The sequence below is a fragment of the Schistocerca piceifrons genome, chromosome 6 (genome assembly GCF_021461385.2).
Source record: "Schistocerca piceifrons isolate TAMUIC-IGC-003096 chromosome 6, iqSchPice1.1, whole genome shotgun sequence".
Classification (NCBI taxonomy): Eukaryota; Metazoa; Arthropoda; class Insecta; order Orthoptera; family Acrididae; genus Schistocerca; species Schistocerca piceifrons.
In genome coordinates, this window is record NC_060143.1 from 506,995,510 (window position 1) to 507,011,769 (window position 16,260).

Genomic DNA, 16,260 nt, shown 5'->3' on the forward strand with positions numbered 1-16,260 from the left:
TGGAGGGCAGAGTGGAGGGTAAAAATCGGAAAGGGAGACCAAGAGATGAATACACTAAGCAGATTCAGAAGGAAGCAGGTTGCAGTAAGTACTGGGAGATGAAGAAGCTTGCACAGGATAGAGTAGCATGTTACATGAACTCCATCGTTTTTTATTTTATTGCAGTTAAAAACTGAATATATCTGGAGGCCAAGTTACTCAAGTGGCGCAAATTACTTGCGCTATATTTATCCGGTATTTGAGAACGAGAGTACTTAATGACTTGCGGTAAACATTAAACATAATATCAAACTTTTTCGAAACTTTTCTAGGTGACACTTCCTACAAAATAGCCAAAAGAAAAAAATTATCGATTCATACATTTTCGCTCTCCATGCTGTCAATCTTCAGTATCAGGTATGGTGTTTTAATTTATTACTTCTTTAATATAATTCTATTCGCAAAACAATTTACAGGCAGTATTCACACATACCACTGAATGTGTCTGGAAAATTGTATTACTGTACTACACATAGTTGAGGAGATATGAAAAGCGTGAAAAATATCTTATATGAAAATATAGAGTGTTTGTCACTTAATTGGTTCAACGGTTTCGGTTTCGACTTTTTCATTAGTCTACGGTTGAATAATCCAAAAACGATAAAACCAACATAATTAGGGTTTTTGTGTCTTCACCCACAAATTTTTTACATGCTTAACGTTAAACATTTAGTACACTAAATCATTTGTAAACTACTCAGTGGTCTGAAGCTGTTTTATACATTGTATTGTATTGTATTGTATGTTAACTGGGGACCTACAAACGACAGAGAGGCTCCGTCCCCGCCAGAGCCGCTGTGATCCACGCAACCCCACGACGACTACCGCAGTCCACTTCACCCCTCCGCCGCCCCACATCGAACCCTGGGTTACTGTGTGGTTCGGCCCCCGGTGCCCCTCCCCCCCCCCCCCCCCTCCCAGGGAACGACTCACACCAGACGAGTGTAACCCCTATGTTTGCATGGTAGAGTAATGGTGGTGTACGCGTATGTGGAGAACTTGTTTGCGCCTCAATCGCCGACATAGTGTAACTGAGGCGGAATTAGGGGAACCAGCCCGCATTCGCCGAGGCAGATGGAAAACCGCCTAAAAACCATCCACAGACTGGCCGGTTCACCGGACCTCGACACAATCCGCCGGGCGGATTCGTGCCGGGGACCAGGCGCTCCTTCCCGCACAGAAAGCCGTGTGTTAGACCGCACGGCCAACCGGACGGGCTGTTTTATATACAGGGTGAGTCACCTAACATTACCGCTGGATATATTTCGTAAACCACATCAAATACTGACGAATCGATTCCACAGACCGAACGTGAGAAGAGGAACAAGTGGAATTCGTTAATAAAAACCATAAAAAAATGCACGGAAGTATGTTTTTTAACACAGATCTACGTTTTTTTAAATGTAACCCCGTTAGTTTTGTTAGCACATCTGAGCATATAAACAAATACGTAATCATTGCCGTTTGTTGCATTGTAAAATGTTTATTACATCCGGAGATATTGTAACCTAAAGTTGACGCTTGAGTACCACTCCTCCGCTGTTCGATCGTGTGTATCGGAGAGCACCGAATTACGTAGGGATTCAAAGGGAACGGTGATGGACCTTAGGTACAGAAGAGATGCTAACACATTTTTATTGGTCATTTTCACTGACGCACATGTACATTACCATGAGGGGTGAGGTACACGTACACACGTGGTTTCCGTTTTCAATTACGGAGTGGAATAGAGTGTGTCCTGACACGTCAGGCCAATAGATGTTCAATGTGGTGGCCATCATTTGCTGCACACAATTGCAATCTCTGGCGTAATGAATGTCGTACACGCCGCAGTACATCTGGTGTAATGTCGCCGCAGTCTGCCACAATACGTTGTTTCATATCTTCTGGGGTTGTAGGCACATCACGGTAGACATTCTCCTTTAACGTACCCCACCTGCACATTCCGAAATTAACACTAGGCTGACCCTTGACAGGATGTTCGACGGGCGTTTCATAGGACGTGGAGGACGCATAAATTGGCCAGCCCGTTCTCCTGATCTTACACCTCTGGACTTCTTTCTGTGGGGTGCTGTTCCAGTCTCTTCTGTACCTAAGGTCCATCACCGTTCCCTTTGGATCCCTACGTAATTCGGTGATCTCCGATACAAACGATCGAACAGCAGAGGAGTGGTACTCAAGCGTCAACTTTAAGTTACAATATCTCCGGGTGTAATTAACATTTTACAATGCAACAAACGGCAGTGATTACGTATTTGTTTATATGTTCAGATGTGCTAACAAAACTAGCGGGGTTCCATTTAAAAAAACGTAGGTTTGTGTTAAAAAACATACTTCCGTGCGTTTTTTTTATGGTTTGTATTAACCAGTTACACTAACCCCTCTCCTGACGTTCGGTCTGTGGAATCGATTCGTCAGTATTTGATCTGGTTTACGAAATATGTCCAGCGGTAACGTTAGGTGACTCACCCTGTATAGTCACACTCTTTAAAGAATCGGAAGGGGGGGAGAGATCTTACTGGTTGAAAGTGAGAAGTTTTATTATTACTGTACGCTGCGGCCGTGCTGGGAGGTCGTTCTTGATACATGTGATACGCAGATATTGTATTCTAATTGTTGTATTCCCGGTCTGATTGGCTATTTATTGGAACGCTCCGGCCTCGGGAAGAACATATTCCGATTGCTCTGTCTAAAGTACATCAAGGGGTAAGCTTATTTTTATCGTAATTTATTGATTTACTATCGAGAAGAACTTATTCCGATAGCTCTGCCATAAATACAACCACCGTGTAATATTTTTTAAATGTTGTTATGTATTCATTTATATATTTATTTTCAAGTGACCTATTTCTCACAGCTGTGCCTGCGGCCTCACCTTCCACATTTCTCCTGACGCAGTAAACTACCTGCGACAGTAACAAGACGGCAGGCTCACGCAAGGCCACCTGTGTCGCCCCTTTGTGCCACCCGCCGCGTCCAGAATGGCTGACCGGACACACACACACACACACACACACACACACACACACACACATTCACGCACGCACTCATGCACACACACGCACACACGGCACGAGAAGAAAGCCTCGGGGGGCGCCCGTGCGTGACCCGCATTTTATAGACGCGCGAGTATTGTTCCGCGCCGTCGGACGCGTCGATCGGAGCGCCACGCACGGCCAGTCCTGGAAGCTGCCGCCCCCTCGGCGACAGAGGCGAGGCGCGGCGCTGCGCGGTGTGGCCTTGGCGTCGCTGCAAATATCCCGGCGTGTGTCTACTTCGGGCCGCGAGGCGGAGGGGGATGCGTGACGCAGTGGGGTGGGGGCGAGGCTTTACGACCCGGCCGCCAGTTCCCACACATAAAACCTGAGAGCGGCGCCCGTTCAGGCGGGACTTACTCGCCGCGTGTGGGCCTTACGATTGCGGGCAAAATAGTGGGCCGTAAACGCGGGCTATCTCGGCCCCCGGCCGTGGCGCACTAACTCAACGCCCGCGGGCGGTGTACCGGGATCTCCTGTCCCGTCATAGCGACGCTTCCGGTCGCCAACGGCGCCGCAGCTGCCACCACTCATTTCCGACACTGACACCTTACTTCCCGCAGGTCCGCACCGTGGGGAGCGAACACTTACCAGTAACAATGTTATAACAACATGTGGCGTTCGCTGTGTTATTCAGTGGTTTGGTATTTAACTATTTTGTAAATGAAAATGATCTTATTTCATTACATTGAGTAATTACTAAATAATTTTTTTTTCTACTGGCTAAAAATTTGGTAAAGTTGCCAAGGAAATCCAAGTTAACGTTGTGTGTAAGTGTTGTCTGTAAGCTGTATAGGTGTCACTAAATCACAATTCACACAACAGATTCTATACATATATATGAAGACAGTGACTGTTCTCGAAAGAACAGAACTCTGTTGATGACCGTGCAGCTTTTCCCTGGAGCAAATGATGACTAATTGAAACCCTCAGCTGCCGACAGGTGTTGTTGATATACCTCGATGTGGACAGCTGAAAACGCCTGCCCCGATCGGGACTCGAACCCGGGACCTTCTGCTTACATGGCAGACGCTCTATCGGTCTGAGCCACCGAGGACACAGATGAATAGCGCGACTGCGGGGACTTATGCCTTGCACTCTTCTTGTGAGACTCACAGTCCCAACTGTCCACAATTCTGCATATGTAATGTACCTTATAGACATTTGCCCATTCACTCATTACTTGCGCACGCTTTGGCGATTCCCGTAAGAGTTTGGGCAACCTGTGCGCATTCGCACAGACGAAGGTCAATGGCTGGGTATCCTTTAACTATATATATGAAGGCAGTAACTGTTCTCGAAAGAACAGAATACTGTTGATGACCATGCAGCTTTTCCCATTCAATGGGCAAGGTCTATAAGGTACATTACATATGTAGAATTGTGGACAGTTGGGAATGTGAGTCTCACAGGAAGAGTGCAAGGCATAAGTCCCTGCAGTCGCGCTATTCATCTGTGTCCTCGGTGGGTAAGATGGATAGAGCGTCTGCCATGTAAGCAGAAGGTCCCGGGTTCGAGTCCCGGTTGGTGCACACATTTTCAGCTGTCCACATCGAGATATATCAACAACAACTGTCGGCAGCTGAGCGTTTCAGTTAGTCGTCATAGATTCTATACAACTATTTATTATGACTGAAACAGTTATCTTCAGCAAAATGATCATTAAAACCACCGCATATCAGCCACACACAACACTGACGTATGTTACCTGAAACAATATTCTTCGCAACTCGTGCGTAATTAATTCGGCCCCATAAAGGAAAAGTTTGTTATATGCATCGTGCTATGAGCACTGTTTTCAATGAACCAATCTGACTCGAATTATTTTCATTAAAATGAGTTCGGGACCACCGGTGCACATTTATTTTTACACAGTTTTATTATCTTCGGCGTTTCTATCTGCAGAGTTGCGTAATTTGAATTTGCCGCTGAGATAATTGTTAAGATGGCGGCATACAATTGATAGAGAATTTCTGTTGTTAGAGTAAATGTTCTTTTTAATAGGATAAGTATTTGAAATGCTTATTAAACTTTACTTTCATATTGTGCACTATTTAGACTAATTTTCATAAAGAAAACCTTTGATAAAAACGCGATACAAATCCCTATCATCAATGGCTGCGCCCCTTGCAGCGGAATGAAATAATTAACACAGATAATCCAGAATGAGATTTTCACTTTGCAGCGGAGTGTGCGCTGATATGAAAGTTCCTGGCAGGTTAAAACTGTGTGCCGGACCGAGACTCGAACTCGAGACCTTTGCCTTTCGCGGGCAAGTGCTCTACCAACTGACCTACCCAAGCACGACTCACGCCCCGTCCTCACAGCTTTACTTCTGCCAGTACCTCCTCTAGCTGTGAGGACGGGGCGTGAGTCGTGCTTGGGTAGGTCAGTTGGTAGAGCACTTGCCCGCGAAAGGCAAAGGTCTCGAGTTCGAGTCTCGGTCCGGCACACAGTTTTAATCTGCCAGGAAGTTTCAACACAGATAATGCTTATTGAGAGAGGAATTAAAGTTACAAATAATAATGAACTCTATTCTCATGTAACAATTAACAAATAATTACAATTTCTTAACAGACCTGTTTGATATGCGTCTTGCGTCCGCAACCAACAAAAGGTAAAAACAAAGGAAGACAAACGCGGATCATAAAAGGAATTTACAATTATCATTGTCTTTGTATAATACACATCGATATGTCTAATTACATTATAAAATATTATATAAATTATTAATATTTATCGTCATTTATTTCACTGTTTTTTCTTATGTCGGATAGGCAATGTTTATAACTGTTAGAGGCATAATTTCCTCTCGTCGCACTGTAGCTAAAATTTATCTCGTGGATGTTACAAACACATAAAACAAATACAGCCGACGTCTGATTATTAGTGTGATGATTATCCAACTTGTGGATTATTCGGCGATTGTCAAAAAGTAAAATACGAGGCCTCAATTACGTATCTATGCGAGGTCTGTTCAAAAAAATGCGGAACATTAATAACTTCGCGCCAACGGCGTTTCGGAACGAAATGCGGTTGGCACCCCTGCACATGCCTGTGTTCGCCATGTCGCGACTACGCGGCCTCTCCCGCAGGAGGTTCGAGTCCTTCCTCGGGCATGGGTGTGTGTGTTGTTCTTAGCATAATTTAGTTTAAGTACTGTGTAAGTTTAGTGACCGATGACCTAAGCAGTTTGGTGGTCTCTTAGAAATTCACACACATCTGAACATTTTTTGAACACCTGTGTTAAACGCGTAATGCCCGAAGTTCCATTGTTCTATGTCTGGTAGCTATTATTCAGTGCTGTATTGAGTAGAACGTTGTGTCACGCAGTTTGCGAATTTCGAGATCGCACATTTAAGAGGAGCAACGTTTCTAGATCCTGCAGTGAGAACGAGATGTTCCTTAACAGAATCATAATTAGTGATGCGACGTGGGTCTAAGCTTATGACGTAGAGACCAAAGTTCAATCTTCACACGAGACCGGGAAAGGTTCTCCGAGACAAAAGAAACTTCGTCAGGTCAGGTTCTAACAATACCACCGCTTGAAAAGTAGGTTAGAAATCAGATTAATAATGTTGTTCACGCAGCATATGTTCGCTTTATCGGGCAACAACAAAGTTATTGACTGTGGATGGTATCGTCAGAATGGAAATAATGAGGTCACTGTAAAAAAGTCATTAATTTGGCACTTATCTTGAATGGATTCCCACGTAGATTTCGTCGAAGTTGTTATGGCTCATCTTGTTCATTTTAGGGTGATTCCACTTTGACTGCTAGAAGGTCCAGATATGTATTTTAGCAGTATTTGAAGACCTAACAAATGCGTTTTTCTGGAAATTTTTGATGATCAAACAATCCCAGGTCTGAACGATGGTATGGTAAAAATAATTTTTGACTTGGTGTTCACGATCCACATTTTTATTAAACTTCTTGTAAATTCACATATACTTCGTCTTAATTGTCACATAATCAAGAAAATAGTTTTGTATCAATCTTCATATATTTAATTTCCACTTTAACCAAACACAAGACTTGACTGCTCTTTTACAAAGCGAAATAACAACTTAACTTCTGCCAAAGTGGAACAAAGGCTGCTCTGTGCGCATTCGCGCCAAAGCGGTTACAAGTAAGTCAAAGATTATGACAGTCTCACAGAAATGAATACACACAAGAACCATATCACTGCAATATATCAATACATCGGAGTACCTATACATTAATAAAACCATTTGCGAATATTGTCACAAAAGTATGTCTGTTACTTCGCTGAAAAGTAGTACGATATTACTGGTATCGAGAACTGGGGTTGGAGTGCCGTAATGGTCACGTAAATAGAGTACCATTACAAGGTCAAATGTCAGAGCCACGCTGACAGTTTCCTTTTTGTTTGAACGATTATTTCATCATGAATTCGTGCCAAAGTAACAAACCGTTTATCGATTGTGCTATCGGAATGTTTACGACGCCTGCTAGAAAATGTGAGCAGTAAACGGCCCGAAAAGAGGCGAAACAATTCTCATGGCTCTTGCATCACGATAACGCAACAGCACACACATTCCTGTTGGTGCGTGACTATTTCACAGAACACGAATTCTCTGTGCTGTCTCATCCTCTTTATTCTCCACGCCTGGCCCCAACGGACATTTTTTTTTATTTCCAAAATTGAAAACCTCGTTGAAAGGATGAAGATTTGCAAAGATAGACGAGATATAAGAAAATTCGCAGACGGCGCTTCACGCGATCCAGCAAGAGGCGTGTCAGGACTGCTTCCGGAAGTGGAAACAACATTGAGAGCGGTGTATCAATTGTGGAGGAGAGTATTTCGATGGATACCACGCACAATAAGTAAAAGGTAAACGTAGAGAAATTTTGTGGACAAAGTTCAGGAATTTTTTGAACAGACCTGGTACATATTATAAAATGAAGTCTCCCGCTTACCTGTCTATATGTGAAGGCCGAACTCATGAACTATTGGATGAAGTCTGATCCAGTTTTCACTGATAGACTGGTTCACGAGGAAGGTTAGTGTGTATTATTCATTACCGCTACACCAGACAAGTCGTTCGGACGTAGATACAAGTACACCACACTGCAATTGAACCTCTGCTAATCCATCGTGGAACAGCAGCCGCACGTGAAGCACTTGAATAATGATAATTAAAATCAACAGCTGTACTGTAATCCAACGCCATTTCTTCAAAACATGCTACTTCTTTTCTTCATGCCCCAAGCGTAATCTGCCATCAAAGTACGAACCGCAATGACACCGACCAACGGGGTTTTCGAATGGAAACAGTACAGCTTATTAAGCCTGTACGCCAGCATGTGCAACCAACGAAGTCGAGTGGAGCGGGGCCAAATTCAACTGGATTCCATATCTAGTAACAAGCCCTCTAACGATCAGTCGATTGGCTAATCGCAAACCAGACTTTCTCACCTTGCTTTGTTATTCACTGAAAAACGACTGCTCAAGGCTGCGACACGACAAGTGTCATTCTATGAGGCCGTGATTGACGTTTTCGACAAGAAGGATCGCAGAATGGACCTCAAACATAAATAATATCGTAAGTATCGGAACTTTTAATATTCATCTCATTCATGTAGATACAACAGCGGGTATTTTCTGAGTATCCAGCACCGCTCAGAGGTTGGGTCTTGTACTTTAATAGAAGGCATACGACATTATTCAGTGTAATACTAGGGCATGATGCGACACTATAATGGATAAACGTAAGCAATAACATCATAACAATGGCAATAATAAAAATACTTACAAGAACAATATTGTTAATTTTAACAGTTTTGTAAAGTTGTCACAGTTACGAATACTTCACGCTTCGCAACTGTTCTGCCGCCTCCCTCATTAACGCCGCTGACATTGAAATAATTACATTACACTTCATTGCCTCCGTGTCAGACATCAAGCTTTGTGCTGACGAATAAAATATTCTTATCACTAAGGGTTCCCTTCAGAAATGTTGGAAGAAAATTGCAACACTCTCCGAAAAAGTGGTTCTAGAGATGACAGTAGTGAGGACTGATATAGTTCTACTCGGTCATCGCTTTTGTGAAAAAACCGCTGGTTGTGAAGACGTAAACGACGTTGACGAAAACATTGGCGAGTGTCTAAAGGCAATAACTATGAACAGGTGTATGAGCAGTTATGTGGTGTCGATATAGTAAACAAAACGGGTCCGGTAGGGGATGGTAAAGACGAGGCAATCAAGTTATCCGTTACCACGCACTGAATCGTCGTTTATTAGATAATGCAGGACAGCTTTCGTTTAACTATATCAGTGTTTTCACTCTCCGGAAAATGAGAACCGTAATTACGGATAAAAGTGAATAAAGAATTGAAAGCACTAAAGTTTGACGGCTGTTTTCCGACAGTGAACTGAAAGCAAGTTATATGAAATGCATTGTTTTTAAAGTGTTAGTTTCTGACGAGTAGAGGGTAAGTACATCAATGAGATTTAAATTGTGACATATAGTTTGTTTATTAAATATAATAAATAGAAATTTCCAACAAAAACGTGCATTTTGAAGTATTCATGTTTTTAAGTTTAGTGTGCAGTCTCGGGTCCTGAATAACCTGGATGACTGGGAGATTGTCGGGCCTGTTGCTCTAACGGCAAAACGTGTGCCTGGAAACGGAAAGGTCGTAAGACCGAATCCCTGTCGGGTCACGGAACTTTTCAGTCTGCCTTTAATCTGGCCTTCATCTCTAAACGATGTAAGGGGCTGGCAGAAATGTGGTTCGGATTGTACGTTAAGCTGCAGTTCCCCTCTCCGCAGTTCGGTAAATGGGGTAGATAATGGATAAACAAGTCGCTGACTTGGCGTCCAGTTGAAAGACTTTGCAAGATACCCACTTCGTTCCAAAGCTCGAGGATAGTTAACAAATTCATGTATGTATAAACGCCTGAAGATGAGCAGAATGTGGTCGAAAAGGGTTGCAAAAGAAATGGTTCAAATGGGTCTGAGCACTATGGGACTTAACATCTATGGTCATCAGTCCCCTAGAACTTAGAACTACTTAAACCTAAGGACAGCACACAACACCCAGTCATCACGAGGCAGAGAAAATCCCTGACCCCGCCGGGAATCGAACCCGGGAACCCGGGCGTGGGAAGTGAGAACGCTACCGCACGACCACGAGCTGCGGACTAAAAGTGTTGCAGTATGATAAATTAAACATAAATAAAAGTGACTGGTAGTAGAAAATACAAATAAGTATTTAATCCTTAGTAGTTCCTCAGCTTAGCCACGAGTCAGTAGGTTACGTACAGTACAGTTGGTCATCACTTCCGCCTCCACATTGCGTAGGTCATTTTAACCCTTTCCTAGACTGTCAAATGGCTCTGAGCACTATGGGACTCAACTGCTGTGGTCATCAGTTCCCTAGAACTTAGAACTACTTAAACCTAACTAACCTAAGGACATCACACACATCCATGCCCGAGGCAGGATTCGAACCTGCGACCGCAGCAGTCGGTTCCGGACTGCGCGCCTAGAACCGCGAGACCACCGCGGTCGGCTAGACTGTCATAATGAATCGGCGCGTAGGACTTCCTCTTACCTACTCTCCATAGATCGTTCATTGCTGATATCTTAAAGCAGTTCTGGAACAGCGTTGTATTCATATGCAGAAATAAGCAGCCAACCAGCCGGCCGGAGTGGCAGAGCGGTTCTAGGCGCTACAGTCTGGAACCGCGCGACCACTATGGCCACAGGTTCGAATCCTGCATCGGGCATGGATGTGTGTGATGTCCTTAGGATAGTTAGGTTTAAGTAGTTCTAAGTTCTAGGAGACTGATGACCTCAGAGATTAAGTCCCATAGTGCTCATAGCCATTTGAGCCAAGCAGCCAACCTGTTTGTCTATAACTGTGGTGTGCAGATAAATAATCTACACTCATCCTCATAAATTAAGGATAATGCTGATACATGGTGAAACAACGCTCTGGTGGACGGTTTGCGGGTTTAAATTACCTTGGGGTGTGGCCATACGGTGCATTTGCCTGCGGTCGTCGCACGGTGGCGCTGGCAGCAATCCTCATACGCAGAGATGTGTTGGTGCATGTCAGAGCACGGTGCAGCGAGTAGATGTGCAGATTGTTTCAGTCATGCTAATGGTGACTATGTTGAAAATGGCTCAAAGAACACATATTAATGACGTTATGAGGGGTAGAATACTAGGGCGACTGGAGGCTGGTCAAACACTGCAGGTCGTAGCACATCCCCTCCGTGTGTCACAAAGTGTGGTCTCAAGATTATGGCAACGATTCCAGCAGACAGGAAACGTGTCCAGGCGTTACAGTACGGGACGTTCACAGTGTAAAACACCACAAGGAGACCGGTATCTCACCATCAGTGCCCGCAGACGGCCACGGAGTACTGCAATTAGCCTTGCTCGGGACCATACCGCAGCCACTGGAACAGTTGTCTCCAGACACACAGTCTACAGACGACTGAACAGACATGATTTATTCGCCCGGAATCCTGCAAAGTGCATTCCACTGGCCCCTGGTCACAGGAGAGCCCGTAAATCCTGGTGTCAAGAATATAGTACATAGTCATTGGAGCCGGCCGGAGTGGCCGAGCGGTTCTAGGCGCTACAGTCTGGAACCGCGCAACCGCTACGGTCGCAGGTTCGAATCCTGCTTCGGGCATGGATGTGTGTGATGTCCTTAGTTAGGTTTAAGTAGTTCTAAGTTCTAGGGGACTGATGACCTCAGCAGTTAAGTCCCATAGTGTTCAGAGCCATTTGAACCAATAGTCATTGGAACAGTGGTTCCAGGTTATGTCCACGGACGAGTACAGGTATAGTCTGAACAGTGATTCTCGCGAGGTTTTCATCTGGCGTGAACCAGGAACCAGATACCAACCACTTAATGTCCTTGAATGGGACCAGTATGGAGGTCGTGGTTTGATGGTGTGGGGTGGGATTATGATTGGTGCACGTACACACCTGCATGTGTTTGACAGAGGAACTGTAACATGTCAGGTGTATCGGGACGTCATTTTGCACCAGTATGTCCGCCTTATCAGGGCTGCAGTGGGTCTCTCGTTCCTCCTGATGGATGATAATGCACGGCCCCACCGAGCTGCCATCGTGGAGGAGTACCTTGAAACAGAAGATATCAGGCGATTGCAGGGGCCTGCTGTTCTCCACACCTAAACCCCATCGAGTACATCTGGGATGCTCTCGGTCGACGTATCGCTGCACGTCTTCAAACTCCTACGACACTTCAGGAGCTCCGACAGGCACTGGTGCAAGAATGGGAGGCTATACCCCAGCAGCTGCTTGACCACCTGATCCAGAGTATGCCAACCCGTTGAGCAGCCTGTGTACGTGTGCATGGTGATCATATCCCATATGGATGTCGGGTTACATGCACAGGAAACTGTGGCGTTTTGTAGCACATGTATTTCGGGACGGTTTTCTCAACTTATCACCAATACCGTGGACTTACAGATCTGTGTCGTGTGTGTTTTCTGTGTGCCTATGCTATTAGCGCCAGCTTTGTGTAGTGTCACGTTGTGTGGCACCACATTCTGCAATTATCCTTAGTTTATGAGCATGAGTGTACTTGAAATGAATGCCATTATTATGGTGCATTTACACTCGCTTTCAGAAGTATCAGAACCCCTTGAAGAAGTAGAGATATAACGTTCATATTGACAGGACATGTACATTAGTATGTTCTGCAGAAATAATTAGCATTTGAAGGACGTCGGCCCGCGGGTTCAAGATCAACATCGATATCGTGGCGCAACACCACCTACCGGTGAAATGTGCTTGTGGCTGTCGTTGTTGCTGTACACCGAAGATATTGGATCAGTGTGGCTTGAGCAGACGTGCAGGATGCCTCAAAGACATAAGAGCTAACCGACCACCGTGAAATCAGTGAGTGTGAAAATGGACACATTATTGGCATGAGAAGATGTGATGAATCCATCCTAGAAATTGCATTTTCGGCAGTGCACCTGGTGTGTGCCGAATGGTTCACAGAAGGCCATAGAACACGACGAGATGGGTCAGGCCGCACCACCAAGACCACCACCAGGGAAGATCGATGCCTCATCCGATTGATGTTGCAGGGCAGATCTGTGGCCTCCTCGGCTCTGGCGCAACAGAGTAACGCTATCTGGGGTGACAGTCTGTCGCTGTTTATTGAGGCATGGGTTACGTGCGCGACGTCCACTTCTCCGCCTACCTTGACGAATGTGCAGAAACATACCAGACGGTAATGGAGTATGGAACGACGTCACTTGGGATAGAAATGGCAACAGATAGTGCTTCCGGACGAATATGGTTTCTGTTTGTATGAAAATGCTGGCTGCGTTTTAGCCTGCCACAGACAGGGGGAGCGACATCACAGTGATTGCATTCGCACAAGATATTGAAAGGTGGTTACACTGAGCCACAGCGCCAGAGATTGCGCCAAAGAGTATTATTCAGCCGCCTCCACTGGCAGTTCTTATCGAGAAGTCGTGGTGGAGAGTGCTTGTTGAGATGTTTCAGTAGCGAGTCGTTGTTGAGAAGTTCCCATGGAGAGTGCTTGTTCAGATGTTGTCATATTGTTTTGATGGGCTAGACACCATATATTGTTGGATTGGGGATACTGTAATGATCAGAGTGTGCTTTTCGTCAATATATATGAAGGTAAAAAATTCCTTTTTTTTATTATTTCAATGTCTTAAACAATAATGCCTCTTGGTCACAGGTTCAGTCAACAAAGCATCTGGCTCGTGTTCTTCTTTTAGACTGTATTTCTGGTTTCTATGTGCAATTATAGTATTTCAGTTTTTTTTTAATTACTTCAGTATAAATGGTGTTTAAAATATCTGGTCTTATTGAGGAAGAACAGTGCCAGATGTGTACGTTGAATCACACTTCCACACACAGAACAGCGACATTTGTGCCTTGTTGTTTCGTAGCTTTCATAGTTGCTGGGGACTTAATAAATTAATTGCGTTAACGGAAATTTCGTTTCGTTCTTTGTTGTTGTTCTATGCAGTCAGATTGCGTACAAATACTAATCAGGGCCAACCGTTTACGAGACTTCGTAATCGTACATACAGCGACGAAAATTAAAATTATTTGCATACTAAAATTTAATTAAGCCCCCATGCAATATACAGCGCCAACACAAGGCCTTATGGTGCGGGGTGCTGTTGCGTACTACCAGAGCACTGTGACCAGTGTCCAGAGCACTGTGACCAGTGTGACCTACGTGAATGATACACTGCGACCCGTAGCCATACCCCAGACACCATTTTTCAGCAAGACAATGCACGACCACATGTTCCTGCATGATCACGTACTTTCTGGGTGTCACGCGACGTCAGTCTTTTTCCCTGGCCCGCCACATCACCAGACTTGCCACCAGTCGAAAAAGTGTGGGATATGGTGAAACGACGGGTGCAGCGCTGTGACCCAGTGCCGACCACCTCAGATGAACTTTGGAACCAGGCGAATGCAGCATGGATGGCTATATCACAGGACGCCATTCACGCCTTATACGCGTCGATGCCATCACGCATGGAATAAATTATCAGGGCCCATAGCCGACCCTGTGCCTACTGGGCAACATGACACATGCTGAATCGGGGTGACTGAAATGCATATTATTTCTGCAGAACATACTAATGTACATGTCCTGTGAATGGAATATGAACGTCCTATTTCTAGTCGTTTTTTTCTGGTTTTTTTTCTGAACATGAATTAACGAACACTGTAAACCATTTTACAGTAAAATAGTTGAAACAATTTACCAAAAAAGTTAATAAGGCACGAGAGCATGGTTAAGACAGCTGGTGCAAAGAACAGTCCCGGATTACATCCTACTGCCAAGTGGCGAAGTCGGTGCTCAGCAGAAATCTCGTAGTTATTCGTATGTGTGTGTACGTGTGCGATGTGTGTGTGTGTGTGTGTGTGTGTGTGTGTGTGTGTGTGAGTGAGAGAGAGAGAGAGAGATAGAGAGAGAGAGATTGATGGTAGAATGATTTTAATGTGTTTGGTGATTTACGTGATTTGTTGCATAGTGTTATTGTAGCACTAAAGCTTTAATGAACTGAAGGCTCCCCTGGCATTTTCTGTCCAAAGAGCATATCTTAACACTTGATATTTAATAAAGAAAATTCCAAAAATTCCATTTTTAACACCAGAATGTATGCGGTTTCCCTACGTATAAATCGCCAAGCCACATTCTTTCTCCCGGCTCACATACGTGCATAACTTCACCTAAATGAATCACTACCGCACCAGCTGGTCATATCTCTTACCGAAGCGTGCGTGTGAAACAACTTCTCACTCGGCGCTGTCGTATTCTGTAACGCTGCCTAAGCTGATATCTGTAGTGTCCCACTAAAAAGTAAAACTTAGAAATAAAAACGCTGTCAGAAGAATAGGAAACGCACTCTTGCACCTGGCCATTGAGCCAAACACAATTACTATTACAGGCAGCTTGCTGTAGTTCGATGTTGTTGAAAAACAGTTCACGACCTGCAGCTCCTTCATTTCACGGGAGTGGCAGTCTCAGTTCGTCACATATGCTTGTTTTCCCAATTTAGTGCTTTTCTTATGAGCGGTGGTCATAACGTTTTCATTATAACATCAAAAAATCAAGCTCTGACCATCAAACTTGGGGCAGGCCGGAGTGGCCGAGCGGTTCTAGACGCTTCAGTCTGGAACCGCGCGACCGCTAAGGTCGCAGGTTCTAATCCTGCCTCGGGCATGGATGTGTGTGTAATGTCCTTAGGTTAGTTAGGTTTAAGTGGTTCTAAGTTCTAGGGGACTGATGACCTCAGATGTTAAGTCCCATAGTGCTCAGAGCCATTTGAACCATCAAACTTGGTGGTGGCTTAAGTCCTCTACATACTCCGAATGCTGCAGTCTGGCTGTTGAGGAATCATTATGTTTGGAGAATCACTTCATTATTCTGTAACTGCCATCCAAGAAAAGAGGAAGTAGCCACAGGGTGAAGTACAACGAGAACCAGCCCAAAGTTGCAAATTTCACTTTCTTATGTGCTGTAACTGTTCGTTTGCACTTTTCTGACATGTTCTACCAGTTATGGAAATAACATTTTTGACTGTGTTACGATGATTTGAAAATGAGTCCCGGCCAAAGACTAGGCATGGAGTGAATAAAAAAAGTGGGATTTGCAACTTTTTAT